The sequence below is a fragment of the Carassius gibelio genome, chromosome A24 (genome assembly GCF_023724105.1).
Source record: "Carassius gibelio isolate Cgi1373 ecotype wild population from Czech Republic chromosome A24, carGib1.2-hapl.c, whole genome shotgun sequence".
Classification (NCBI taxonomy): domain Eukaryota; kingdom Metazoa; phylum Chordata; class Actinopteri; order Cypriniformes; family Cyprinidae; genus Carassius; species Carassius gibelio.
The window spans coordinates 17,486,209-17,512,243 of NC_068394.1; the positions used below are offsets into that span (position 1 = coordinate 17,486,209).

Sequence of the window (26,035 nt, forward strand, 5' to 3'; positions counted from 1 at the left end):
AATAATAATAATAATAATAATAATAATAATAATAATAATAATAATAATTATTATTATTATTATTTTATTTTTTTATTTTTTTTTATTTTTTTGATAGATGGACCTATTGATGATTAAAGGACATGAGATGACCACATAACTGTGGTGTGGTGTGGTGCAGCCAGCAGATAATTGAGTGCATGCGAACACCGGTTTGCAAATTAAATGAGTCTCGTAAGAGTTTTTTGTGGCCAATATTTCAGTGGCTGGGACAGCATCACATTATTCAGTACAAATGAAGCAGGCAGGGGAACATTGCTGGTAACATGAAGCAGAAAAATAGCGGCACTCTCCCAGCACTCTCACTGAATAAATTATGTGCAAGAATAAGGCCTGCCAGCGGCTTCAGAATCTCTTTTTAATACAGTGGGACCTGAGAATGGGTCAACCTGCCTGTATTAAATACAGCTTAACATTTTCGACCAGGAAGCACCATGTCCACCAGAGCTGTTAATTTCTCATTATGTCAGGAGAATAGTGTTTTATTTTTATTTTTATTTTTTTACTCAGTTCACTTACTATTGTATTCAGGTACAAAACGGGTATAATTAACTTTGACTTAACTTTGTTGACTAGTCCTTTAGGTAATTTGCATTTACAAATGTATACAACTAAGAAATTACCAAGAACAATAAGGTGATATGTGAAGATATTTAGAATTTACTGAACAACAATGTACTAAAAATTTGTAAGTTTTGTCTTTATTTTTTATTTTTTTAAGTTTAGCACACAGACAACAACTTTGTCAAAAAAAATAAATAAAAAAAATAAAATAAAAATAAAAAAAGATTCCCCTGGATCAGCAAAATAAAAAAGGTTCATTATTTCTGCCATTCCAGTAGTGAGAGATGTCACTATGTAGAGAAACACTATGAATCTGAGTAAATACACATTTATATAAAGTTAACACTTAATAGGTATACCATTGACATCACAGTTATTGCAAATTTCACGTGTTTATAGTTTACACAGAGACAACGTTTTGTTAACAGGCCCCCCAAAATGCTATAGTCGTGTAAATGAATGACTAAAACACATACAAAGTTTTCCAGTTTTAATTTAAAATGATGCTGTGTTAGTTTCTATTTTGAAAAATGCATAAAACTAGTTGGAGCTGTGGTGTAGTGGTTCACAACACCTGCTTTGACACACTGAGTTGTCCTGCTAATGCAGACTTTGAGAGTTTGAGGGGCCTGTACCATGAAGCTGGATTAGGTGGCTAGCCAGCTATGTTTCAGCTTAGTTTCCGCCAACCCTGGGTTTTAGGTACTATGAAAGTAGCTCTTCTTTAATCGGTGTCCGTTGCCATGGTATCTTACGCTGCACGGCTAACCTGCTCCTGGGCAGGTTATGTTCTGGATTCAAGATCTCAGACTGAAGGTGAACCAATCAGATGTGATATTTAAATACATATTAATGTATACAGATCATGTAATGTAAAAAAGCTGTAGTATCAAAAGATTGCACTATTTTAAAAATTACAAATCTGACCTTACATGTTCAAGTTTCTGTCACTATATATTGTTCCACTTGTGACTACACTGATGGAGCAAGATAATTTATTTTATTAGTCCTCCTTCATTTTTTCATATGACATTTAAATTAGCCATATTCTTCAATCTCTTAACCTTTAGCAAAACCTTTAACCTTTAGTTTTGAATCTCGCTGGGTCTCTCGCGAGAAGTAAATCAAACTTGCTTTGTATTGCAAGGCTCGTGATTGGCTGTTCGCCAGTGATATCACACATTCATGTGCACGCGCTCCACAAACTCAGGATCAAAGCCAGAATTGACAAAGAAAGTTGATGAAAAGCATCATGGTACCAACAAAGCCGGATTGGAGAGGTTTGGTTTTGTCAACTGAAAACTAATCCTTTAACTCTGAATTTGTTCAGCTACCATCATGGTACAGGACCCAGCTTGTATGTTATGTTATTCCCCATTTCATTCATGTCCATTTAAAACTACTTAAAAGTGTCAAATTAAAAATGATAATAGTAAAAACAAAGGCATACAACTTTTTAAAGATAAAGTGTGCAATTTCTGTCTCCAAATGTAAAAATGTAAAAAATTATGTCTGTTTTCAAACAAGCTTCCAAAACACTCCCCCATCTGCCATTGGTCGAGCAAACACATGGCCCTGCCCCAAACTCACATCATTGGCTGAGCCAGTGTTGCTATGCAGGACCAAAAAAAAAAGCAAACCAGTTTAAACTTTTTTTTATAATTAATCAAATAGCTTACTTTATATGTCTCTGCATATTAAACTCCATTTGAAGAACATATTTTAATATCCAAAACCATTACACACACCAGTTACAAATATAATAAGACTAATAAAATGAGAGTGTAGTGTACCTTGGAAACGCTTGGCAAGCAAACCAAGGACATTACATCTCCTAGATATCCTGGAAAATTGATGTTCTCATGGTGTAAGCCCTTATGGCATTCGGAAATATGTGTCTACAAACACATTAGCGTGTAGCCCGGCTTGAAGAACACACTCTTTGGCCCTTGGAGGTATTGCTCATGCTTAACAATAGAGAGTGTCAACATTCATTGGAAAACGCTGTCATAGTTCAACCATTCCCATCACGTGATACTCAAAAAACAGGATAACTTAACTAACAACATCATCATAGCAGTAGAGGACTTGGGTTCACCTCAATAAAAAATTACTACATTTTCCTATTCCTCTGCTGTGTGACCTTCTAGAGAAAAGGTTATGGGACAAACCACTCTCTGTTAGCGTGTCCAATTATTTTGCCTCTGGCTGCAGTAACTACATTCATTCTAAGCCTTCAGGAAAAGTTTTTTTTTTACGCTAATAACTGTGGAAAAGTTGGCTCCCCATAAAGCCTCACTATCCTCACCTGTTTAATCAGGCCAGATTCTTACAAAGGTATTTCAGATGCATCCGAAATACAAATACTGCAAATGATATCCCTTGTTTGGAATTGCAAAGGGCTCAACTTAAAACATTTGCCTTTGCACTATTTTTTCCTGCATGCCTGGCCATTAACCTTTGCAAAATCTGGTTTGGATTTGATAAACAGGACAGCATAATGTGGTTCGGCCTCCAAAAGTGGATTAGGCAACTCAGCCCTTTATCAACAAGGATGGGAATCACGAAAAGAGTATAAACTAGGCAGACAGAATGAGGTAAACAGTATATGGGTCAGAAAGACACTGTTCCTGCTCATTATTTAACATGGTTTCACGGCTGCTCCTTTGGACCTGATCTGCTTGCATCTTATTGACGGCATATATTATAGTCGGAGGCAGTCGTTCTGACAGAGCTTTCTCGTTACAAGTCAGTCTTCCTCCGAGTGGGATTGGCTGTATCGATCCTTCAGATAACTAGCAAGTGCACCACCTTTCTGTTAAACCCAAAAGTGGTTCATTTTCCTAGTGAAGCATTGTCAGATCGAGGCAGATTCGATTCTTGACATCCGAACCACAGCGTGGAATGCTTTGAGATTCTTTCATAGTCATTATGGTCAGACGGATGGAAGGCTACACTAAGTTCTCCATCAACTGAGTGGAAAGTGGAGGTACTTGAATCTACTTGGGTGTTTCTCTCAGGTCTCTTTAGGTGAACAAGATCTCATTGTGATGCATGGGATACATCGGATGAACTTTTCTCTTTGACTGTTACTACGTAATTGCACAACCTAGTTATCATTCATATGGGGGGCCTTCAAGTTAAATAAAATAAATAAAGCAGAAAAATGTGCATTTCTTTTAATTTAAACCCTTTTAAAGAGATTTAATGAGCACTGATATGACCACTGGATTCCAGCCAAATGATGGACTCGAAACATCCTTGCCTCGCTTGTCTAGGATGCATAAAAATGTATGTAATGCTTCAATATGCTTTTAAATCGTCTCTCGGAGTGAATCTCTGTTTTGATTGCCACTATTCACCGCTACCTCAATATGCATGCATGTATGGAGGTTACAGAACGCTATCACTCACGATCATTTTTCCGTGGACTCATAATGCAATTACCTTTCATACAGCTCTCTGGCAATAAAGCAGAAATATTCATGCAAATCACACAATTCATCTCAGATACATTCAGCCGCTTGAGAGCCGTCAAAAATGCAGCACCATTTTGCCTTAAAGTGGCCTCTGGCAGCGGAGTCTTTAAAATTGTCACGAATCACCAGCTATTCTCCTCTTTCACTTGACAGAAAGACAATGTATATGAATCACAGAGAGTCGGGTCCACTTAAAAAGCCCTGGTTGCATTTTTGTGAGTGCTGTCATTATTTTACCAAGGCACAGCTTGAGAGAATAGTAAAAGAAACAGGGTACGAGGGGAGGGAGAGATGAAAGAAGCGAGCATGTCTCAGGGTCAGCTTTCAAAAAGCATCTCTTCAAATGTTATCCTCGGCCATTTCGCCATCATTAACGGCCCTTTAATCAGTGGAAACGGATGAAAAAATATCCATATATTAGGACTTATGAAGTTGGACCTCAACAAAGAACTTGTTCTTTGGAAACATGTGACCTGGATCGCTCACAAAGAACCTTCTATGATTCGATGCATTTTGAGTGGAACACAAACTTAACCTTTGAAATGAAATATAAGCAGGGTTGTTGTGCTTCCTTTCAAAACAGATGTGGGATATTTCTATGTACTTGTCAGATTTATGACAGATGAATGATAGATTGAACTAAAATAGGTGTTGAAAGATCACACCCACCTAACAGCCATGGGCTGAATCCAAAAATCACATATTAATCTACGATATGGTAGGTGAAAACCAAGAACAGTATGTCTGAATTCACAGTACTCATAAAAGAGTAGACAAAACGTACCCAGTCTTACGTCTTCTGGTGTGATTCTGTAGTATGCATATAATAGACACTTTACTATCCCATGAGGCCATGGGAGAGTATTTGTGAATTCTAGTAAAGCAACAAAACTGACAATATAGTATGTCTTTCTTACAGTTTACCAAAGGATAGTCCCACCCTAAATTTTTGATAATCTATTATGCTAGGGCTTATGTGAAAATATGGAAGAAAATATTTTTTGCTACTTCCTTTTTGTCGCAACTGGTGAAAAATTACTGACGTGCAGCGGAAGTTAGCATTTTGTTTTCTGATGTATTTGTTTTACACATTTAGCTTTTTGGTTTTATCATGTAATTTCATTACTTTGACACACGTATGCATTAAATCTACTTAAACGTTTTTATCATGAACTATTTACATTTCTCTATATGCCACAATATTTTGATAAAATTGGAGTTGTCCAAAATCAATTGCCATTGTTTTGGAATTCCATCCAAGTAACCAAAATTTCCCACTTTAATAGATAAATGGTACATATATTGCTAGTTCCATATTCTGAATTCACAAATCCATTATAAAGTCACGCGTTTCACTGAAGATGATTCCACTTCTGCTGTAACTATTGCATTAACTTACTCACCAGGCAGCAGAACACTGATAAGAACAAAAGCGAAGTCAGCAAAATCATCTCACCTCATATGCACTGCTTAGCCTCTATCCCTATAACATCAGTTATGTAAGCATTATGAAACATTACGGTTGTTAAATCCTGACTGAGAAGCGCTGTTTAGCTTGCATACTCTATACAGTACCGCTAGCAACATTGGAATCACACCAAGGTACATTCTATTATGTGATACGCTCCTTAATTTTTTCATAGAGTGAGAAGTGAGCGTGATGAGGCAACATTTTATACATTCCTATCTTGATTGATAAAGGTAATTGGCCAAAACCAAAACCAAAACCAAGCAAACACAGATTTGTTTAGCACCTTCTTTAGCTTAACAACAATGTGATGCCTAAAAAAATAACATTATATTCAATGACAAGTTCAAAAAAGATACTTAAAGTGTAGGAAAGTTGGCAATATGAGGTGTTTGCTATATTATATGTCTTCTGGACTAAAAATAGCTGTTTCTATATTTGAATTCTGCTGAAGTTATAAAGTCTTACAGGTTAAAATCTAATTTACGGTTTTTTTGTTGTTTTTGTTTTTTTTCTCCGTTTTTGTTGTATGGAAAAGAACAGCTTATAACCTTCTAATATCTTCCATTGCATTTCACAGCAGAAAGAAAATAATAAAGGGTCAGAGCAAGACGTGCAAATGATTGACACATTTCAGAGTGAAATGTTACTTTAAATATCAGAGAAACAACTAAAGTGCCTCTCAGTTGTTTTGGCCACCGTGCTAGCACACTTTGATCAATGCTCTTTTAGTGTAGGGCTGGAGTCCAAGCTAAAACAGCATGAAACATTCCATTGCTGTAATGCTTACAGCGCTACTAGCCTCTCCTGTTACAGTCTTGGCAGCACTGAGTCCTTAAGCCACCTCAATTTCTGGCTTTAAAGGCTTGTTCGCTTACACTCAGATGATTTAAAAGAAACCCAAGTGGACCGAGAATGTGTCCTGACCACCCAACTGTGCAAGATGCAATTAAAGTACAGATCTCATGCATGTTGTCACCCCATCCGCTGATGTATTCTGTTAGACATTTTTTTTTATATATAAATATATGTGTTGGACTAAAATCCTCAGTGCCGTTACATTTTTCAGGCTAATGGGTGTAAGGATGGCAGATGGTGGTCCCTGTCATTCTGTCATTTATTATCGGGCATGTTATCCCAGACTGCCATTTCCCTGCCATATCCATATAAATCACAGTGTAAAGATTGATCAACTCCCTCACTTATGTCTCCTTTAGGCTTAAGATATATAGTAATGTCCATTAAGCATGTGGGAGCATGGCATGAATGAAACATAACCTTGGTAAAATTCAATAAAACTCGCTAATATTTTGAAGGACAGATTTGTAAGAAAAGTGGTGTGATACTGGCCACGTACACAAAAGTTTGTAATATGGTTGTCATTTTTTTCTTCAAAGTGCTAAACTGTGTTCTTTACACACACACCAACACACACAGTTCAACCAAATTTACTCCAAACAAATTTAGGTGGTCTTCAGTGAAATGAGCAACTAGTTGTTCATTCAGGAACAAAACTTTGTTTGGACATCACATTATTTATTTTCCTGAACAATAATAGCAAATCACAGAAATAGATTTGTTTTCTTGGGTATTATGAACCTATATGCATTTATGTGTGTATGTATGTACAGTATGGATGTATGTGTTTATTTATTTATTTATTTTGTTTTTGGAGTCCTGTCAGAGATGAATGAATAAGGTAAGTTAAAATACAGGTCCCACTTTATATTAGGTGGCCTTAACTACTATGTACTTACATAAAAAATAAGTACAATGTACTTATTGTGTTCAAATTGTATTGTAAAACACGTTTGCTGCTATTGAGGTGGGATAGGGGTAAGGTTAGGGAGAGGGTTGGAGGTATGGGTAAGTTTAATGGTGGGTTAAGGTGTAAAGTATGGGTCAACAGTGTAATTATAAATGTAATTACAGAAATTAAATACAGATGTAATTACAAGTCGTTTTTAAAAAAAAATATAAGTACAATGTAAAAACATGTATGTGCACAATAAGTACATTGTACTTAATTATTAATTAAAATGTAAGTACATAGTAGTTAAGGCCACTTAATATAAAGTGGGTCCAAAATACAGATAAACAGTTAACTAAAAACTATATATATATATATGTATATATATATATATATATATATATATATATATATATATATATATATTAGGGATGCACGATAATATCGGCACAATATCGGTATCGGCCGATAAAAGCTTAAAATGACCATTATCGGTATCGGCCGATATGAATATTTCTGCCGATGAGCCAAACCGATATTCTCCAAGTGAAATAATTGACCTGTTTTTCAGATGTGAATGTCTGTCTACATTTGTAAAATAATAAATTTATGGTAGAATCAGTATAGAAGAGATACATGGATTTCTCTTCAGTAAAATTAAAGTTTAAATATATCAGTATATATTTGTATATATATCGATATCGGTATCGGCATCGGCCAAAATTATTTTGAAAATATCGGCATATCGAATATCGGCCAAAATCCAATATCGTGCATCCCTAATATATATATATATATATATATATATGTATATATATATATATGTATATATATATATATATATATATGTATATATATATATATATATATATATATATATATATATATATATATGTATATATATATATATATATATATATATATATATATATATATGTATATATATATATATATATATATATATATATATATATATATATATATATATATATATATATATATATAGTGTTTTTGGCCACAATGCTTGAGTGTCTTTGATGGTTGGTGAATACAGAGTGAAACAAAAATCTGTGGAAGGTCATGTTATTGCCAAAGAGAGAAGCCCTCAACAGCTCTTTATTATTTACCATCTTATTTATTTGGTTTCATTGCTGGGGCTCTCTCTCTCTCTCTCTCTCTCTCTCTCTCTCTCTCTCACACACACACACACACACACACACACACAGGAGCATTGTCTGGAACATTGTGTTTAATTTACTATCACCCATCCTACAGTCACATTAGTGTTGCTAGAGTGTAGTTGTTGGTTCACAGGGAGTTGTTATGCGGTTGCTACTGTAGGGTGTTGTGGGTGGTTTTCTGGGAGTTGCTATGTGGTTGCTTCATTTTTTATTTTATTTATTTTTTATTTTATTCAGTTGCTGGGGTATTGTCAGTGGTTGCCAGAAAGTTGCTATGCAGATTATATGGTGCTCTGGGTGGTTACAGTTGTTAGGATGTTCTGGTTGGTTTCTAGGGAGTTGCCATATGGTTGCTAGAGTATTGTTGTTGGTTACCAGGGAATTGCTATTCAGTTTCTATAGTGTTCTGGGTTGTTTCCAGGGAGTTCTTATATTTTAGAAAAGTAATGGCACAATCATTATGCACAAAAAGTTCAATAGTTACCAGTACAATTAAAAGCTTGTCTTTGCAGCACCACTGAAAGATGTCTTCACTAGCGCACGGTAGGTGACTCCAGTCATGCTCACTGTTTTATCTCCAGAATTAAGCAATTAACAGCTTTTGCAAGCAATGAGCTTTAGCACACATAGGATAAAATGGGTAATAACAACCATAAATCAACCAGGCCGAGGTGGATTCAGGGTAAATTTACAAAGGAGTAATCTAAGATTAGCTGACAAGGGATTAAATCTAATAATGGATTAATCAAATGTTGAGAGGAATGTCTCGGTTATGTATGGTAACCCTCATTCCCTGAAGGAGGGAATAGAGACGTCACGTCGGATGACTGACGAACTGGGATATCGCTTCGATAAACAAATCTACTTTGATTTTAAACTAAACGAGACAGTGCACACTGGCATGCAATTATTGCATCCAGCTACAGTTGATCACAGTGTGACCATAAAAAGGCAGCAGGTGCAATGCATACCAGGTTTCACTTCAGATCCAAGCCAGTGACCCGACTGCTCAGCGGTGGTGCAACAACCGTGGCAACGGGACGTAACATGACGTCTCCATTACCTCCTTCAGGCAATGAGGGTTACCATATGTATCCGAGATGTTCCTTTTCAGTCGGTCTGAAATTTAATAGTATTCAATTCAATTCAATTCAAGTTTATTTGTATAGCACTTTTTACAAAACAAATCGTTACAAAGCAACTTTACAGAAAATTGTGTTTCTACAATATTTAGTAGTAGCTAGTAGTTTGTGCACATTGGACAGGATTTTAGAAAAAAATAAAAATAATAATAATAATACAATACGTAGTCAGCTAGACGATGAACTATCAATATTATTAATTAATAGTTATTTTATGATTCAGTCACACATTTAGCAATAATTGTTAGTTCTGTTTGTTGATTCAGGGTAAGCATCATCTGAGGTCCTCTGAGGGTCAGCATCATCTCTTCTCAGGTGTTCTGGATCCAGACTGGAGCTTGTGTAAATCCTAGTTACCACGGGATGTGAATCCCGTGGCGAAACATAGAAACAAAATAGAGACATCATTAGCATAGCTGCTGATCCAACAAAGTAAAATTAGTTTAACCCAAGCTAATGAATAAAAATGCACCTTTGATCAGATGCAACTACACTCACAAATAAAAGATACATTATTCGAATGCTTGGCGAAAGAGATGTGTTTTTAATCTAGATTTAAACAGAGAGAGTGTATCTGAACCCCGAACATTATCAGGAAGGCTATTCCAGAGTTTGGGAGCCAAATGTGAGAAAGCTCTACCTCCTTTTAATGGACTTTGCTATCCTAGGAACTACCAAAAGTCCAGCGTTTTGTGACCTTAGGGTGAGTGATGGGTTGTAACGTGGTAGAAGGCTAGTTAGGTACGGAGGAGCTAAACCATTTAGGGCCTTATAGGTAAGTAATGATAATTTGTAACTGATACGGAACTTAATAGGTAGCCAGTGCAGAGACTGTAAAATTGGGGTAATATGATCATATTTTCTTGACCTCATAAGGACTCTAGCTGTTGCATTTTGGACTACCTGTAGCTTGTTTATTGACGAAGCAGGACAACCACCTAGAAGTGCATTACAATAGTCCAGTCTAGAGGTCATGAATGCATGAACTAGCTTTTCTGCATCAGAAACAGACAACATGTTTCATAGCTTGGCAATGTGTCTAAGATGGAAGAATGCAGTTTTTGTAACATTGGAAATATGATTTTCAAAAGACAAATTGCTGTCTAATATAACACCCAGATTTCTGACTGTAGAGGAAGTAACAGTACATCCGTCTAGTTGCAGATTGTAATCTACAAGATTCTATGTAGTGTTTTTTGGTCCAATAATTAGTATCTCTGTCTTATCCAAATTTAATTGGAGAAAATTATTTGTCATCCAATCTTTTACATTTTTAACACACTCTGTTAGCTTAGATAATTGGGAAGTTTCATCTGGTCTCGTTGAGATATATAGCTGAGTATCATCAGCATAACAGTGTAAGCTAATTCCGTATTTTCTAATAATATTACCAAGTGGCAACATGTATATTGAAAATAGAAGGGGACCTAGGACGGATCCTTGTGGCACTCCATATTTTACTGATGATAAATGAGATGACTCCCCATTTAAGTAAACAAAATGGTAGCGATCGGACAGATCAAGGCTGCATCTCATTGCTGGTTTTACTTGATCTTAGTGCTGCTTTCAACACCATAGATCATGACATACTCATAAATCGATTACAAAACTATACAGGTATTCAAGGGCAGGCTCTAAGATGGTTTAGATCTTTGTTTATTTAAGTGGGGAGTCATCTCATTTATTACCAGTCAAATATGGAGTGCCATTAGAATTTAACTTAAGAAAGGATTTTTAGAAATCTTGGCCAACTAAAAAGTACAAAAATGAAAAGTATGAGCATGTATAGCACTCAGTACTTAGATGACATGGCACCGCAAACCAGTGATGGAACCACTGTGGAAACTTTACACTGGACCTCAAGCAACGTCGATTGTGTCTTCTCCTCTCTTCCTCCAGACTCTGGGACCCTGATATCCAAAGGAAATGCTAAATTTACTTTCATCAGAGAACATAACTTTGGACCACTCAGCAGCAGTCCAGTCCTTTTTAAAGCAAGACGCTTCTGTGCTGTCTGTTGTTCAAGAGTGACTTGACACAAGGAATGCGACAGATGAAACCCATGTCTTGCATACATCTGTGCATAGTGGTTCTTGAAGCATTGACTCCAGCTGCAGTCCACTCTTTGTGAATCTTCCCCACATTTTTGAATGGGTTTTGTTTTCACAATCCTCTGCACATATTTTTCTTCCCTTCGCCTCTCTATTAATATGCTTGGACACAGAGCTCTGTGAACAGTCAGCCTCTTTTGCAATGACCTTTTGTGACTTGTCCTCCTTATGCAAGGTGTCAATGGTCGTCTTTTGTACAACTGTCAAGTCAGCAGTCTTCCCCATGATTGTGTAGCCTACAGAACTAGACTGAGAGACAATTTAAAGGCTTTGCAGGTGTTTTGAGTTAATTAGCTGATTAGATTGTGGCACCAGGTGTTTTCAATATTGAACCATTTCACAATATTCTAATTTTCTGAGATACTAAATTTGGGATTTTCCTTAGTTGTCAGTTATAATCATCAAAATTAAAAGAAATAAACATATGAAATGTATCAGTCTGTGTGTAATGAATGAATATAACATACAATTTCACTTTTTGAATGGAATTAGTGAAATAAATCAACTTTTTGATGATATTCTAATTATATGACCTGCATCTGTATAGCTCAAAGAGACCAGATGAAACCTCTAAATGATCTAAGCTAACAGAGTGTGCTAAAAATATATAATAGATTTGATGACCAATAATTTCTGTTATGCAGAAAAGTTAGTTTATATTTTTGCATTTGGCTCCCAAACTCTGGAATAGAATTCCTGATAATGTTTAGGGTTCAAACACTCTCTCTCTCTCTGTATAAATCTAGACACAAAACACATCTCTTTTGCCTAGCATTCAAATAATCCATCTCATAATTTGTGACTGTGGTTGTATTTGATCAAACGTGCATTATTATTGTTTTAGCTTGGGTTAAACTAATTAATTTTACTTTGTCGGAACAGCAGCAATGCTAATTATATCTCTATTTGTTTCTCTATTTTATCACAAGATTTACATACCGTGGTAATTAGGTTTTATACAAGTTCCAGTCCTGATCCAGAACACCTGAGAAGGTGTCTCTCTCCCCTCCCTCCAGGACATTTATGGAACCCGTCTCACTCGCAAAGCCCACTGCATCACAGGTGATCCCACCCACCCATCACACAGCTTCGTCAGTCTGCTGCCATCAGGGAGGAACAGCAGACTGAAGGACAGCTTCATCCACCAGGCTGTCAGGAAGCTGAACACGCTCCCGAACTTGCCCCCCCATCCCTCTTCTTCCCCAGGCACCACTGAACTATATAACCCCCTGCCAGATCCCACATACCCAGATCCTTCCACCCTCCCCCCCACTAACATACGATGACATGCACCAGTCACTTTGTGCATTATTGGTCTGCTCACTACCTCATTCTTCATGGAACTGATGTCATTCCACTACCTCATCAGTCAGTTAAATAAAATAACTGCTCGTGAGCCATTTGTCAATTTAATCAGACTGAATAAGCTTATTTTTTGCACTAAAAATCTTTTATCTGCACTGTTTGTTCACTTCACTGATTAACACTCTATCTGCCATGTGCCTTGCGCTGCTTTATTTAACTCTATTTTTAATTTTATTATATGTCTTTTTTACATTTCCTTATTGTATAGTTGTATCTACATTTTATATTTTATATTCTCTTTATGTATGTACTGTACATGTGGAAGAATTGACAATAAAGCAGACTTGCATAATGTTTCCACTATATTAAATTTGCTTCTCATTCATTTCAAGTGCGATAATTTTTTAACATGAACTGTACAAGTGTGACTATTTTTAAAGGACCTTTTGGAATCATATACATGATTTTGTGTGTATGTGCAGCAAGTGCCAAAACTTTTACCAAAGTTCCATACCATTCTAACTAAGTAAAAAAATAATAATAAAAAAATAATAATTCATTTATTCATTATTTTATAAAAAAAAAAAAAAAAAAAATATATATATATATATATATATATACATTTAACATGAGTACCACATTTTGACCACATTTTGACATTGCTGTCAGGCATGAGATGCTGCAAAAGATGTTTGAAGAAAGAACGTATTCATGATAAAACGATGAAAATGCAGTGCATTAAATGCAAAAATGTGTTCTTTGTGACCAGCCCCTTATTCTGTTTTCATACCTTGTTCAATTACTCTCTCCAAACTATTAATTATTACATATTAAGCATAATTTTACTCAAATTTGGCTCTGACAAGTATTAATTTTGGAACCATTTTAAAATATTTGCAGAAACATACTAACTTGTATTATTATTATTATACAAGTATATATATATAAAATCAGTCTTAAATTAAATTTTCTCCATAACTGCATATATATGAAAACTTGCCATGTTTTCTTCTCTACTAAAGAAAAGCAGATGTTTTGCTCATAAGCATGTGATTCCAGGACTGGAAAAAGAGGAGCAGAATTTCTCAAAGTGCAGATGAATAATGTGCATTATGTCAGTTCACATGACTTACTTGGCTAAATCCTGCCGGTGTTTGTGTTTTCATCTGAGCCTGATTAAATATTAGTCTATAAACTTATCTACACTGAACAAAATTATAAATGCAACACTTTTGTTTTTGCCCCCATTTTTCATGAGCTGAACTCGAAGATCTAAGACTTTTTCTATGTACACAAAAGGCCTATTTCTCTCAAATATTGTTCACAAATCTGTCTGAGAATCTCTGAATCTGAGCAGTGACCTTTTATTGTGACCAGTCTAAGGCACACCTGTGCAATAATCATGCTGTCTAATCAGCATCTTGATATGCCACACCTGTGAGGTGGATGGATTGGTTTGGTAAAGGAGAAGTGCTCACTAACATAGATTTAGACAGATTTATGAACAATATTTGAGAGAAATAGGACTTTTGTGTATATATTGAGTTCAGCTCATGAAAAATGGGAGCAAAAACAAAAGTGTTGCGTTTTTTTTTTTTTTTTTTTTTTTTTTTCAGTGTATGTATTATTGGCATAATAACTGAAGAAGAAAAAAAGAGAGGAAGACAGATAATATAAACTGTATGGAGTTTACAACAGGGCTTTAGGAACCCTGAGAAAACTGAACTTTTTTTATCTAATTTCCTACTAAAACACCAAAAGATACATTGGGACCACAAAAAAAACAAAAAATGTTAATTCCCGTTGCACTTTATATCAGTAAATACCTTTATCTATGTATCAAAATCATTTCTACTTCAGTCTGTCTCTATCTGCTGCTGTCGATTTGGAGATGTACCAGACCCTGAGCTGGCTTTGTTCTGTGTGAACGGCTTTCTTTGAGCAGTTTGTCATATCCTCTCTTCAGTGTCTCTGTTTTCCGCTCTCTCCCTCTCTGAAATAGTGCTGTCTTTCATACGAAGCTGTGTCTCGGACACATTTAAGCTCACCCCATAATGTGGGCACTTGTACTCTGAGATGTAGCGGACCATGTCTCTTTGATTTGCTTGCCTTGTTCCTGTCCTTAGACAATCACGACAGACACATGAGAGAGAAGACGCAGACGAACGCCACATCGGCACACACGCATGCAGCGTCTCCTCTGACTTGGTGACTGATCATGAAAAGGCAGTAGGACATGTTCTGTGTTAGACAGCTGAGACGCATCCAACCGAGCACGAGAATGCCTTTGTGTGTATTTTTGTGCGAATGGGTATGTATGAGTGTTTTGCTTTTCCCATAAATCTAGTGCAGAGTGGTGGAACGATCACTCATTCACTGATGAACACATGCCTATTTTGGGGTAGGTGACACATAATGTGTTCATGGGCATTTTAAATAACAATGTTTGTTACTGTATAATAGAAAGTGCAACATTATTGGGTCCATTTTCTGTACACACCCAATTGTATGCTGCAATTATACCTTAAAACATAATAGTGACAAATAAATTTTAATTATAGCTGCAAAATATCAACAACATTGACATCCACTGAGCCCAGTAGATTTCAAAGAAGAATGTGAAGTTGTAGTTTTTTAAAAAAGGGAATGATTTCAGACTTAGCTCTTTGCTAACTCTCAGATTTCATCTTATGCATTCCAGTCAGCCTTCGCTAGTGCCTTCAAGTGAGTAATTTCCCTCCAAAATGACAATTCTGCCATTATTTCTGTGTTTGGAGCACACATTTGTTTTTATCCATGCAAGAGATTTTGAGAATAAATATTAAAAAGGAACAAGCAAGAACAAAAGTAATAAGACGCCAAAAAGACACAAGAAGTTATGATGGCGAAATCACAAGACATTTTATAAGTTGTGATGAACATACACAGGTTTGACCCATATCTATACTGAATTGTAAAGCCCAACGTTTTAATATGATCAAAGCTTTGGAAAATAAGACAATTGATTTGTTTATTTATTTGTCATCACGTGGCAGAACAAAATAAAATAAAATAAATAAAAATTGGTTGGTTGGTAAATAATCATTTTCTGTAGACTATTCCTTTAAAAATGGATGTCATCATGGGGACCTTTGGGATTTTAAGATAGAAATGTTAGCACACTCACAAACAGCAAACAATGTCCAATACACATCCCCATGTCTATATATCTCTATCCTGGACAAAATCAATCAAATAGAGTTTATTATTATTATTATTATCAAGAAAAAAAGACATGGCTCTCTAGTAGAACAAACTCCTGCTGAGTTTTTGGCAAAGGACTGATAGTTATTCTGCCAATGACCTTTATACTTGGAGCAGCCTTTGTACAAAGTATGTAATAGTCCAGGAGAGAGGCTGTGAAAATGTGCTCACCTAAGGGAAACCGAGAAATAAAGAGATGTGGGGGGAGGAAGAGAAACGGGATCCTGGACGCTGTCCGGTGTACTGACCCTGGGTCAGCTGCCTCTGATGTATGATCGAACATTAGTGTGCTCACACCACATTTATTAAATTGCCTAATGATAAGATGATAGGGAGAAAATATATGACATTAAAACTGGAGCCCACACAGCGCGAGCGGCTGTCCGGGCGGCCTCGCTCTTGGAGGTAATATCGTCAAAGAGGCGGGGAAACCGCTCACGGGGAATACAAATGTTGCCTTTAAGTCTTGGCTGGGTGGCTGAGAATGTGGAAGCATACTAAAGGAGGAAGATTCAGTTCTTTAGTGGATTAATCACTGTCATCATCTGAGCATTGTGGAGAAGCAATTTAGATGGTAAATACCAAGTTTGATCGTATATCAAATGTTGATAGTGCGGCATGGCAAACTTGGCCTGCACATTTTGGACAGAAAGAGACATATGACGAATTAACATGCTTATTTGTTATCAATGCAGCTTCATCTTGGTGAAGCAAGCATCATTTAGATTAGCTTATGTGAATATCAACGAATTGATGACATGTTCTTCTGAGGAGCTAATACACCAATCAAGCTAATGGATTTGTGACGGGAAAAATAAATATATATATATATAGCCCATTTGAAACCCATTGATCTTATAGCATTAATTATGAAATTCTAATTGCAGTGTACTTGCATTCATGCCACATCTAACAGTCTGGTAAATATACCCAAATGCCAATTCAAATGCAGCTTCTGTAAAATAAATTATATTTTGAAAAAAAAAATATATATATATATATATATATTTCTAATGCTACTTTTTTGGAAGAGTCTATTACGCTTTTATCATTTAACACAATGATGACTTTAAATTATCTTTTGGGAGGTAATTTCTGAGCTCAAATTTAAACATGATTTATTTGTGATTAATTAGCACTTCGTGTAATTAATTATTATGTATTTATTATTAAATTAACAGCATTTAATAGCTTGACAGCCCTAAATGTATGTTTGCATGTATGTATGTATGTATGTATGTATGTATATGTAACAAAAATTATATTATAATTATTAATATAAAATACAAACATCCAATATTCTAATAATATGATTATTAATTGATATTTAATAATGTAATTTTAGCTTTAATACATTACACCTTTTTATTACATTTTATTACATTTACATGTTTTCGAAAAATATTTGATGAATGCTGAATGACTGCTTAAAAACAGCATAAAGAGTGTTCTAAAATATTGTCTTAATAGGAACTATTAGTTACAGTAAGACCTGGCCTAGATGAGATCAGCCGAAAAAGAAAGATGTTTTAGAAGGGGAGCAGATTTTATTCTGACGAATGAAAATGAAAACAAAAATTAGGAAAATGTATAAATAAATTATAAATAAAGAAAGTTTCCTTATGTGGAAAAAAAAACAACAACAAAAAAAACAACCATAATAATTTCTGAGTAGGTTTTGATTTAATGTTAACTTCGGAGCGAAGTTGAGAAATAATAACTATCTACTGTATGCTTGGTTATGAAGCAGTTAAGGACTGCGGTATCTGCATATGATTATAGGTTTTGAATCTGCACAGTGTATTGGGAACAGTCTTAACCTTCACTAATGATAGTAGCAGGTCCAGTGTGGAATACCTGTTTAGATGGGGATGCCACATAGAGAACTACAAGGCAAACAATTCACCAAGCAATGCTTTGATCAGCAGCAGATGTCAAAATCATCTCTTTACTTTCAGATCAAATGACAACTCAAAGTCAATGGAATACCGCGGTGTGCATGCGTGGTGAAAATCACTTTCATCTTTCGCTCTCTCTGTGCCTTGATGGGACCATATAAGCTATCTATTATTTACAAGTCCTCTATTCAACAATGCTGGTGGAGTATGGGTTTCATCTTAATAACACAACTGCCATCTAATAAGAAAGTGAAGTCTGGATGATGAGAGTATGATGCCAGTTTTGGCATTTTCACAGGGAATCCTGAAAAAGAAAAGAAAAATTAGTGATGAAACAAGTGAAATAAATTACGTCAGAACTGCTGTACCGTTTTTAGTGCGGTTTGTTTATTGCACAATGCTAATTATGAACAGAAGGCACTTCTAGGAATGGGGTACAGAACAGTGCTTAAAACACTGCAAGATTTTGGTGTGCGAAACCAGGCAGTTAACCTTCAGAAAGTGTTAAACGTCAACCTTGGGAGGTCAAAATAAATATTACACAAGCTGCTTTATTGTATGTTTGTTATCTATGAGGTTTGTCATGTTTTATTCACTTTAAAGTCTAAATTTGGTGTACAACTCTGATTTGATTGATTGCTTTGTTATTGGGCAATAAACCTTAAATGAACATTAAAATGACAAAATGTTATATTGTGTATGCATGTACGCATTTGATTGTTTGTGTATTTATTTCTTTATTTAATAAAGCTGTTGCTTAGAGCTGTTAGTTTGTGGCTAATCATAAATACATCTTAATAATAATTATATTGTCATTAAATCTAAAGCAATCTGTACTACAATTATCAATTAAACAGCTTATTGCACTGATATATGATTTTCATTGTTGGATACAATAAGGAAGGTCAAGACCTCAATGATGAAACAGGGCAAAATCTCCTATCTAAAGGAGGGTAGGGTTTAATTTTTAATTGGGTATCCAAATTACTTCATAGTTCTCACAACATACCGTAAAATATTAGAGTTTGCTTCAAGTGCCAAAGAAGCTCTGTTTCATGGAAACTGGCAGAATGAGATTGAGGATGTTACATAAAAAAATAAAAATAAATAATAATAATAATAATAATAATAATAATAATAATAATAATAATAATAATAAGGCTGAGTTTGGAATTTAGCCATTGTCAGAGCAATTATTTCATTGAACCGGGTCTTATCCTTCAGGCCATAAGCAAATTATGACTTTAAATAGTATTATGTACAATAATATATGAAGGCTGAGTTATCCCATGCTGGAGTGATCTACTATTTTAATAACATCCTAAAGAGATTCCACCCATTAAAATCACTCTACTGTGACTATACAGATTTCCATTAAACATTTATTGATATTGAAGGCATATAAAAATAAATTAGTAAGAGGACTGGATTGTTTTACATATGGTGCTGAATGCAGTGGGGAACAATGGATCACAATGAGTTAGAAATGAGAGGCAATTCCTTTCATTATGTTCTCTGAGCAGCCCAAGTTAATAGCAGGTCCACATTACTGGGACCGACTGAATTATACATCCAGTGCAATTTCTGGTGAAATAGCTCCATGGATTGCCTGAAATGCAGCTGAAATTTCTCAGTGGAATATTTTCATTCTAAATAAGTCTGGTGAAGTCACCATGCATTCTTATTAAAATGCTTTTATTGCAAAACTTACCGCCTTCCAGATGCCTACTGGGAAGCTTTGAAGTCACATTTCTTGTCCTGTCATTCCTGCACCGTCTCAAAGAGAACCTCCTCTAGCCAGAAACCCCTTGGCAAAGTTGATGTCATCTGCAGGCACTCTTCATGTTGACCCTGTGTGGCCCAGACAAATGAAAGCCATACAGTTCAGCTTTGGAGAGATACTGACAGCGCTGCTTTGAAATGCTGATTATGCAGAATGTCTGCGGTCCTGCTGACTAAGTGTGTGCTCTACAAGAAGGTTTTGATCAGAGTGATGACCCTACCAGCAGGGGAAAAGCCCTACTCAGCTAATCATTATACATCACAGAGGATCCACGAAACACCTCTCAAGAATTAAAGAGCTTCAGATATTGCTATGTATTTGGTTCAAGTCTGCACGGCAACACTGTAGGCTTGACTTCGTTTGGTCAAAATGAGATTTACACCAGTAGGTCTCAACTGGTTTGCTTCAGGATCCAGAAGTAGCAAAATAGTTTGACATACAAGTCCTCAAACTACTACTCTCTATAATGTGTTAATCCATAAACTGCATTGGCCTAACAATAGACAAATACACTCAACGGCCAGTTTATTAGGTACACCTGTTCAATTGCTTGATAACACAAATCACTAATCAGCCAATCATGTGGCAGCAACTCAATGCATTTAGGCATCTAGATGTGGTGAAGATGACATGAAGTTCAAACCGAGCACCAGAATGGGAAAGAAAGGGGATTTACATGACTTTGAATGAGGTATGGTTGTTGTTGCCAGATGGGCAGGTCTGAAAAGAATAAATAAAATACTGATCTACTGGGATTTTCATGCACAACCATCTTTAGGGTTTACAGAGAATGGTCCGAAAAAGAGAAAATATCCAGTGAGCGGCAGTTGTGTGGACAAAAATGCCTTGTTGATGTCAGAGGTCAGAGGAGAATGGGCAGACTGGTTAGAGATGATAGAAAGGCAACAGTAACTCAAATAACCACTTGTTACAAACAAGATATGCAGAATACCATCTCTGAATGCACAACATGTCGAACCCTGAAGCAGATGGGCTACAGCAGCAGAAGACCACATCGGGTGACGCTCCTGTCAGATAAGAACAGGAAACAGAGGCTACATTTCACACAGGCTCAACAAAATTGGACAATAGAAGATTGGAAAAACGTTGCCTGGTATGAACAGCGATAGCTTTCCAGTGGACAGATATCATGACATTAGCACCGAATCCGTTCAGAATCAATCACCAAAAGAATCAGTTCGGTTCAGACGCGCTCTGTGTCAGTCTGCATCACGCTGAATCACACATGCACAGGATCATCAGCTTCTCGGTTCTCGAATCGTACACGTCCGACAGAAACTATATAAATATAGTTCCTGCTGAAGAACGCAGGTTATACAGGTCTGGAATGACTTGAGGCAGAGTAAATGATTGAACTATCCTGTTAAGAACCCTCAGGCATCATATTCCTTAAAATCTAAACCAATTCTGGGACACCATCAACCCCAGAACAAGGTCAACATCAGAGACCTCGTTCATCAACGAAACCTGATTAGAAATATTGACAGGTGAGAAATGGCACTGAGGAATCAGGTAGGAGGTGACATGGAGCTTCTTCATCATGAAAAACAGCTGTGACCATACAGTGACTCTGGATTAAAAGCCACGATGAGGAACTGACCCGTCACTCAATGCAAGACAAATGGGCATAGCGTGTCTGTATACATGTAAGCGCTCCCAACACGGTCAATACCAGCAGGTTGGACACAAGAAGGTCAGGGATAGAACAAAAGAGCAAAAGAGGTTCACCAATGTTTCTCACCACCTTCACTCTCTCTGTTTTCCTCAAGGGATGTCTGGAATCTGCCTCAAGGGAGCAAAAGATCTGGCTGCATTACTCAACCCATGACCCCATAACCTCAGTGCCTTACAAAGAGCAAGCGTCTTTTAAGAAAATGATGGATGACTCCTAAAGTATGGCTCTTCACTTGTGATTTATAAGGAGGTGGTCATATTTGCACTTCTTTTCCCAGCTAAAAAGACCAGCCAACCAGCCAAAGGTGGTTATCCGCCCTTAACTGGTTTAAACTTGTTGAACTTGTTTACCAGCCTGGTCAAGCTAGTTTTCAGTTGTTCTAGTTCATGTTCAGCTGAGAAGCCTAAAACCCCTCTTAAACCATCAAACTAGACCAGCCTGAGTGGTCAAGACCAGCTCATTGGAGTCAGAATCAAACCCAGTCCTGAGTAGGTTGAATCCAAGACAAGACTGAGACCAGAAGAGGGTCTTAATGATTCAGACACTGAACATATACATTTAAAGTCTGAGTGCGATGCAAACTGTGCAACAAACACAAAAATTCTGCACAGAATGGATCATATGCAAGAACCGGCACAGAGACGTATCCCAAGTCGAGTCAAGACCAAGTTTAAATGTTCCCGAGACCGTGACAAGATTGAAAGCATGAAAATATGAAAAACTCAAACTCAAGACTTACTCCTTCCATACTTCAGCACTGTTGACTGGTGGGCCAATCAAGAAGTTGTTTAAACAACTGATTCTTTACCTTGATGTTCACATTTTTTAACAATAACCAATTTCCAACCAGGAGAATATGTACTTCACTAGGAAAAAATGTTGGTTTGCTTTGTTAAACCTAAATGTATTTATAAAATAACAGATTTCTGAAAAACTCAAACTCAAACAATTAAAGCTTTTGTTGCTTAGTTGAGTGTTGATTAATTTTGGTATAACCGTAATGGATCATTGTAATAAAGGGCATTTTATTGAGATTGCTATATGATTCATATTTATAAGAGATCTTTCTGGTTTGGTGTCAATTTAGAGGTACTAAAGACTCACTGATGGGGGCTGTAGGGGGACGAGAAAGGTTGAGAAACACTGTTCTACTACTGCATTCTTCCCCATTCTGCCGTGCTAATTAGTTTTTTGCCCCAGGGCCAATCCATCATAACTGATTGATGCAGATCAGATTGAGAGATATTCAAGATCTATTCTGTGTGACTTGTGTTAGCGTGTGATTACTCATATCTTCAACTTTCATGTGTCAGCGTTTTGCACTTAAGTTTTATAATTCCTACGGGCAAAGAAGCTCAACTAACCGTAGAGCTCAACAGGCTGCCCAGGGCGTAAAAGAGCAATGGAAAAGTACAGACTCCAGAGAGCTGTGATCTAGGTCAAAGACTATTGCGTAACACATTGACAGGTTCGAACAATTACATTCATAGTTTCCCTCAGATAACCTCAAAACGGTTACTTTGTGATGAACCTAATGTTACTTCCCTTTCATACTTTCGTACACATTTTGACATTTTTTCCATCACTAGTCCATTTCCTTGTCAAAATCAAAATTCACCCAAGTGCTTCTGCCGTATAGTTTGAGTTTTTTATTTTATTTTACTGAATAATGGTAAGTTTGAAACTGTTGTAATGTTGGGGAAAACTATCATTGCTTTCAAACTAGATCTTGCAGTAACTGAGAGTTTGTGTGTGTGTGTGTGTGTGTGCGTGTGTGTGTGTGTGTGTGTGTGTGTGTGTGTGTGTGTGTGTGTGTGTGTGTGTGTGTGTGTGTGTGTGTGCCACGCGTGACTTATTTAATGGATCATTGAATAGTAAGATTTTATAACTTTATTGTACCTAGCATTAGCTTATAGAATTGAAAATCAGTTCCAAAGCAACTAAAGCAAATTAAGTTACTAAATTACCAATGAGTAGCAATGTAACACACACACACAAAGGAGACAAAATGAGATGTTTATGTACAACATATATATCTCTAATTTATAAAAATTACTTAATAGTAAGATACAGCCCCTTTAAAAAGCTTTATTTTAGTTAGCATTAGCTTATAGCTTAAGAAGCGACATGTTCAAAGTAGGTTGAGATGATTGCAGCTATTTTGCATTAATATAATCTAGCTTTTACAGCAACATGCAACTTATCACCAACATGTAGCAATGCAACGCAATAAAATGTTATTGTGACAAAATGCTATGTATTTGTAACAAATAAACATCCCTAACTATATCTGATAATAAGGTATTGTCAATTTGAATGGCACTAGTATAGTTACCATTAGCTTATATCTTGAGAAGTGGAATTTTCAAAGTAGCTTAAGATGACATCAGCTGAGTTGGGCTAAAAAAAAAAAAAAAAAAAAAAATTCCTAGCTTTTACAGCAACAAGCTACTTTTTACTGATGCATAGCAATGTAGGGTGATAAAATAGTTTGAGACAAAATGAAATGTTTATCTCTATTTTATCCAATAGTAAGATGCTCTAGTTAGCATTAGCTTACTGTAGCTAGCATTAGTTTAAATAAAGGTCGACTTTTTTATCAATTAGTAGCAATGTAATGCAAAATGTTGTAGCCACAAACCAAGATGTTTTGTGCCACATGTACATCTCTAATTACATATCTGAAACATATCTGTATTTTTATCAAATAATGTTGACAATATTAGATATACAGTAAGATAATATACTGTGTATTTCCCAGTTAAAGAACATTACTGTAGTTACCATTAACTTTTAGCTTGAATTAGTTTCAAAGTAGCTTTTCCAATACTGCACTGATGTGAGGTAGAATTATGTTGCACAATTTTCAGGATTGTGATGAAGTTTAGAGTCAGGAAAATTGAAAAAAGGCAGTGTGAGGTTATTGACATGACAATGTCGATAAAGTCATTGCTAGCCAAACAAATGGGATTGAAACCACACTTCTGAAACCACACAGCCCAAGTCGTTTGTTTGGACAGCAGTGCTCTGTGGGTGGGGACGGTCTGTCTGATGAAGACCATTTAAGCCAGATTTTGAGGTGTGTTCTCTCTAACTTCCTGACATCCTCAACTCCATCAGTGTCTCGTTTCGGAATAAAAGGGTTTGTAGCACTATATTAGAAAATATCAAACATCAAGGGAATGCAATAATGACTCCAACCATACAGTAGTTAAATCACAAGTCAAGACATCTGCTCAATGAGTAATAGGATATGTTGTAATTGTAATATATACAAATGCACAATTGCATTAAATGTGGATTGTTTGACTTAAGATATGGCACATTCTAAAGTGGGTTTTAGACAATTATAGTATGCAGCAGCAGCATGTAAAATTACATTATATTTCCCTTGCTGTGCTCAGTTTAAAGAAGCTGGTCATTCAGCACATGTGTTTTGTCATGTTACTGTCTCATACCTCCTGTGGAGAGGTTTGACAGTTTTGAGGTGAAGGTCGTGCTCTTGGGGTCAAAGGTTAAAGGAGAAACCATGCTAGAACAGGGTTTAAACTTAATGACTCAAAGATGGATTTTTCTTTACTGTGTACCTGCAATCTGAGCTGGTTTTAGTCACTGAAGACCACATATCACATTTTACACAACTGGAGTTGCTTCTATTTGTATCTCATCAGTTGAGCATTTTGTTATCTGTTGTAACAAAAAAACAAAAAAAAATTACACACCCTCATGCTGTTCCAAACTCCCCATATGGCCAAAAAATAAATGGCCAAAATATCATTTTAAATGTATGCTGTAACCCACAAAGCTAAACAAAATCTATTAAGGTTCAACATTCATAAAACAGACAACATATAAAAATTTCAGGAAACCACACTTACCTACTTTTAGAGTTTCATTATTTACATTTTAATTCAAAGGTGCTCAAAGCGGTTACAAAACAATAAATACTTGTAATAAATCCACCGAGACAAGGTGAAGTAGAACTCGTATACAGATTTATTTCCAAATAAACTAAACAGACCATGACTTGATTTGACTTCGTACATGAACAAACTCACCTAACAGGGGTTAAACGACCAAAGCTAGCCTAATGACAACAGTAACATGAGAGCCATTGATACACAACACTAAATGACTAAACAAGGAACACTTTAAGAACACGATCAAGACAACAACACAAAACAGAACTAAGAACCACATGACCAAACAACAAGAAAAATAGCAGGATTATACAAGGATGAAGGAAACAATAAAAGACAAGATGGGAATTTAACCCAACGTGTGTGTTTATTAGCAGTTTTGAAGCAATGGGTAATGGCAAATGAGTTTGAGTAAATAATAGACAGTCTTGGGTGAACTAATGAAGATACTGGTGA

General features: G+C 36.1%; 1 long non-coding RNA gene across 1 annotated transcript in view; it reads right to left on the minus strand.

The window, feature by feature from the left end:
- Positions 1-17,526: 17,526 nt before the first annotated feature.
- Positions 17,527-26,035, minus strand: part of LOC127946259 (uncharacterized) — a 14,743-nt gene continuing 6,234 nt past the window's right edge. Inside the window, exons 2-3 of the long non-coding RNA XR_008151039.1 lie at positions 19,892-20,031; positions 17,527-18,484 (exon numbers count right to left, since the gene is read on the minus strand). This is a non-coding gene — a long non-coding RNA (uncharacterized LOC127946259). The remainder of the gene's footprint in view (positions 18,485-19,891; positions 20,032-26,035) is intronic.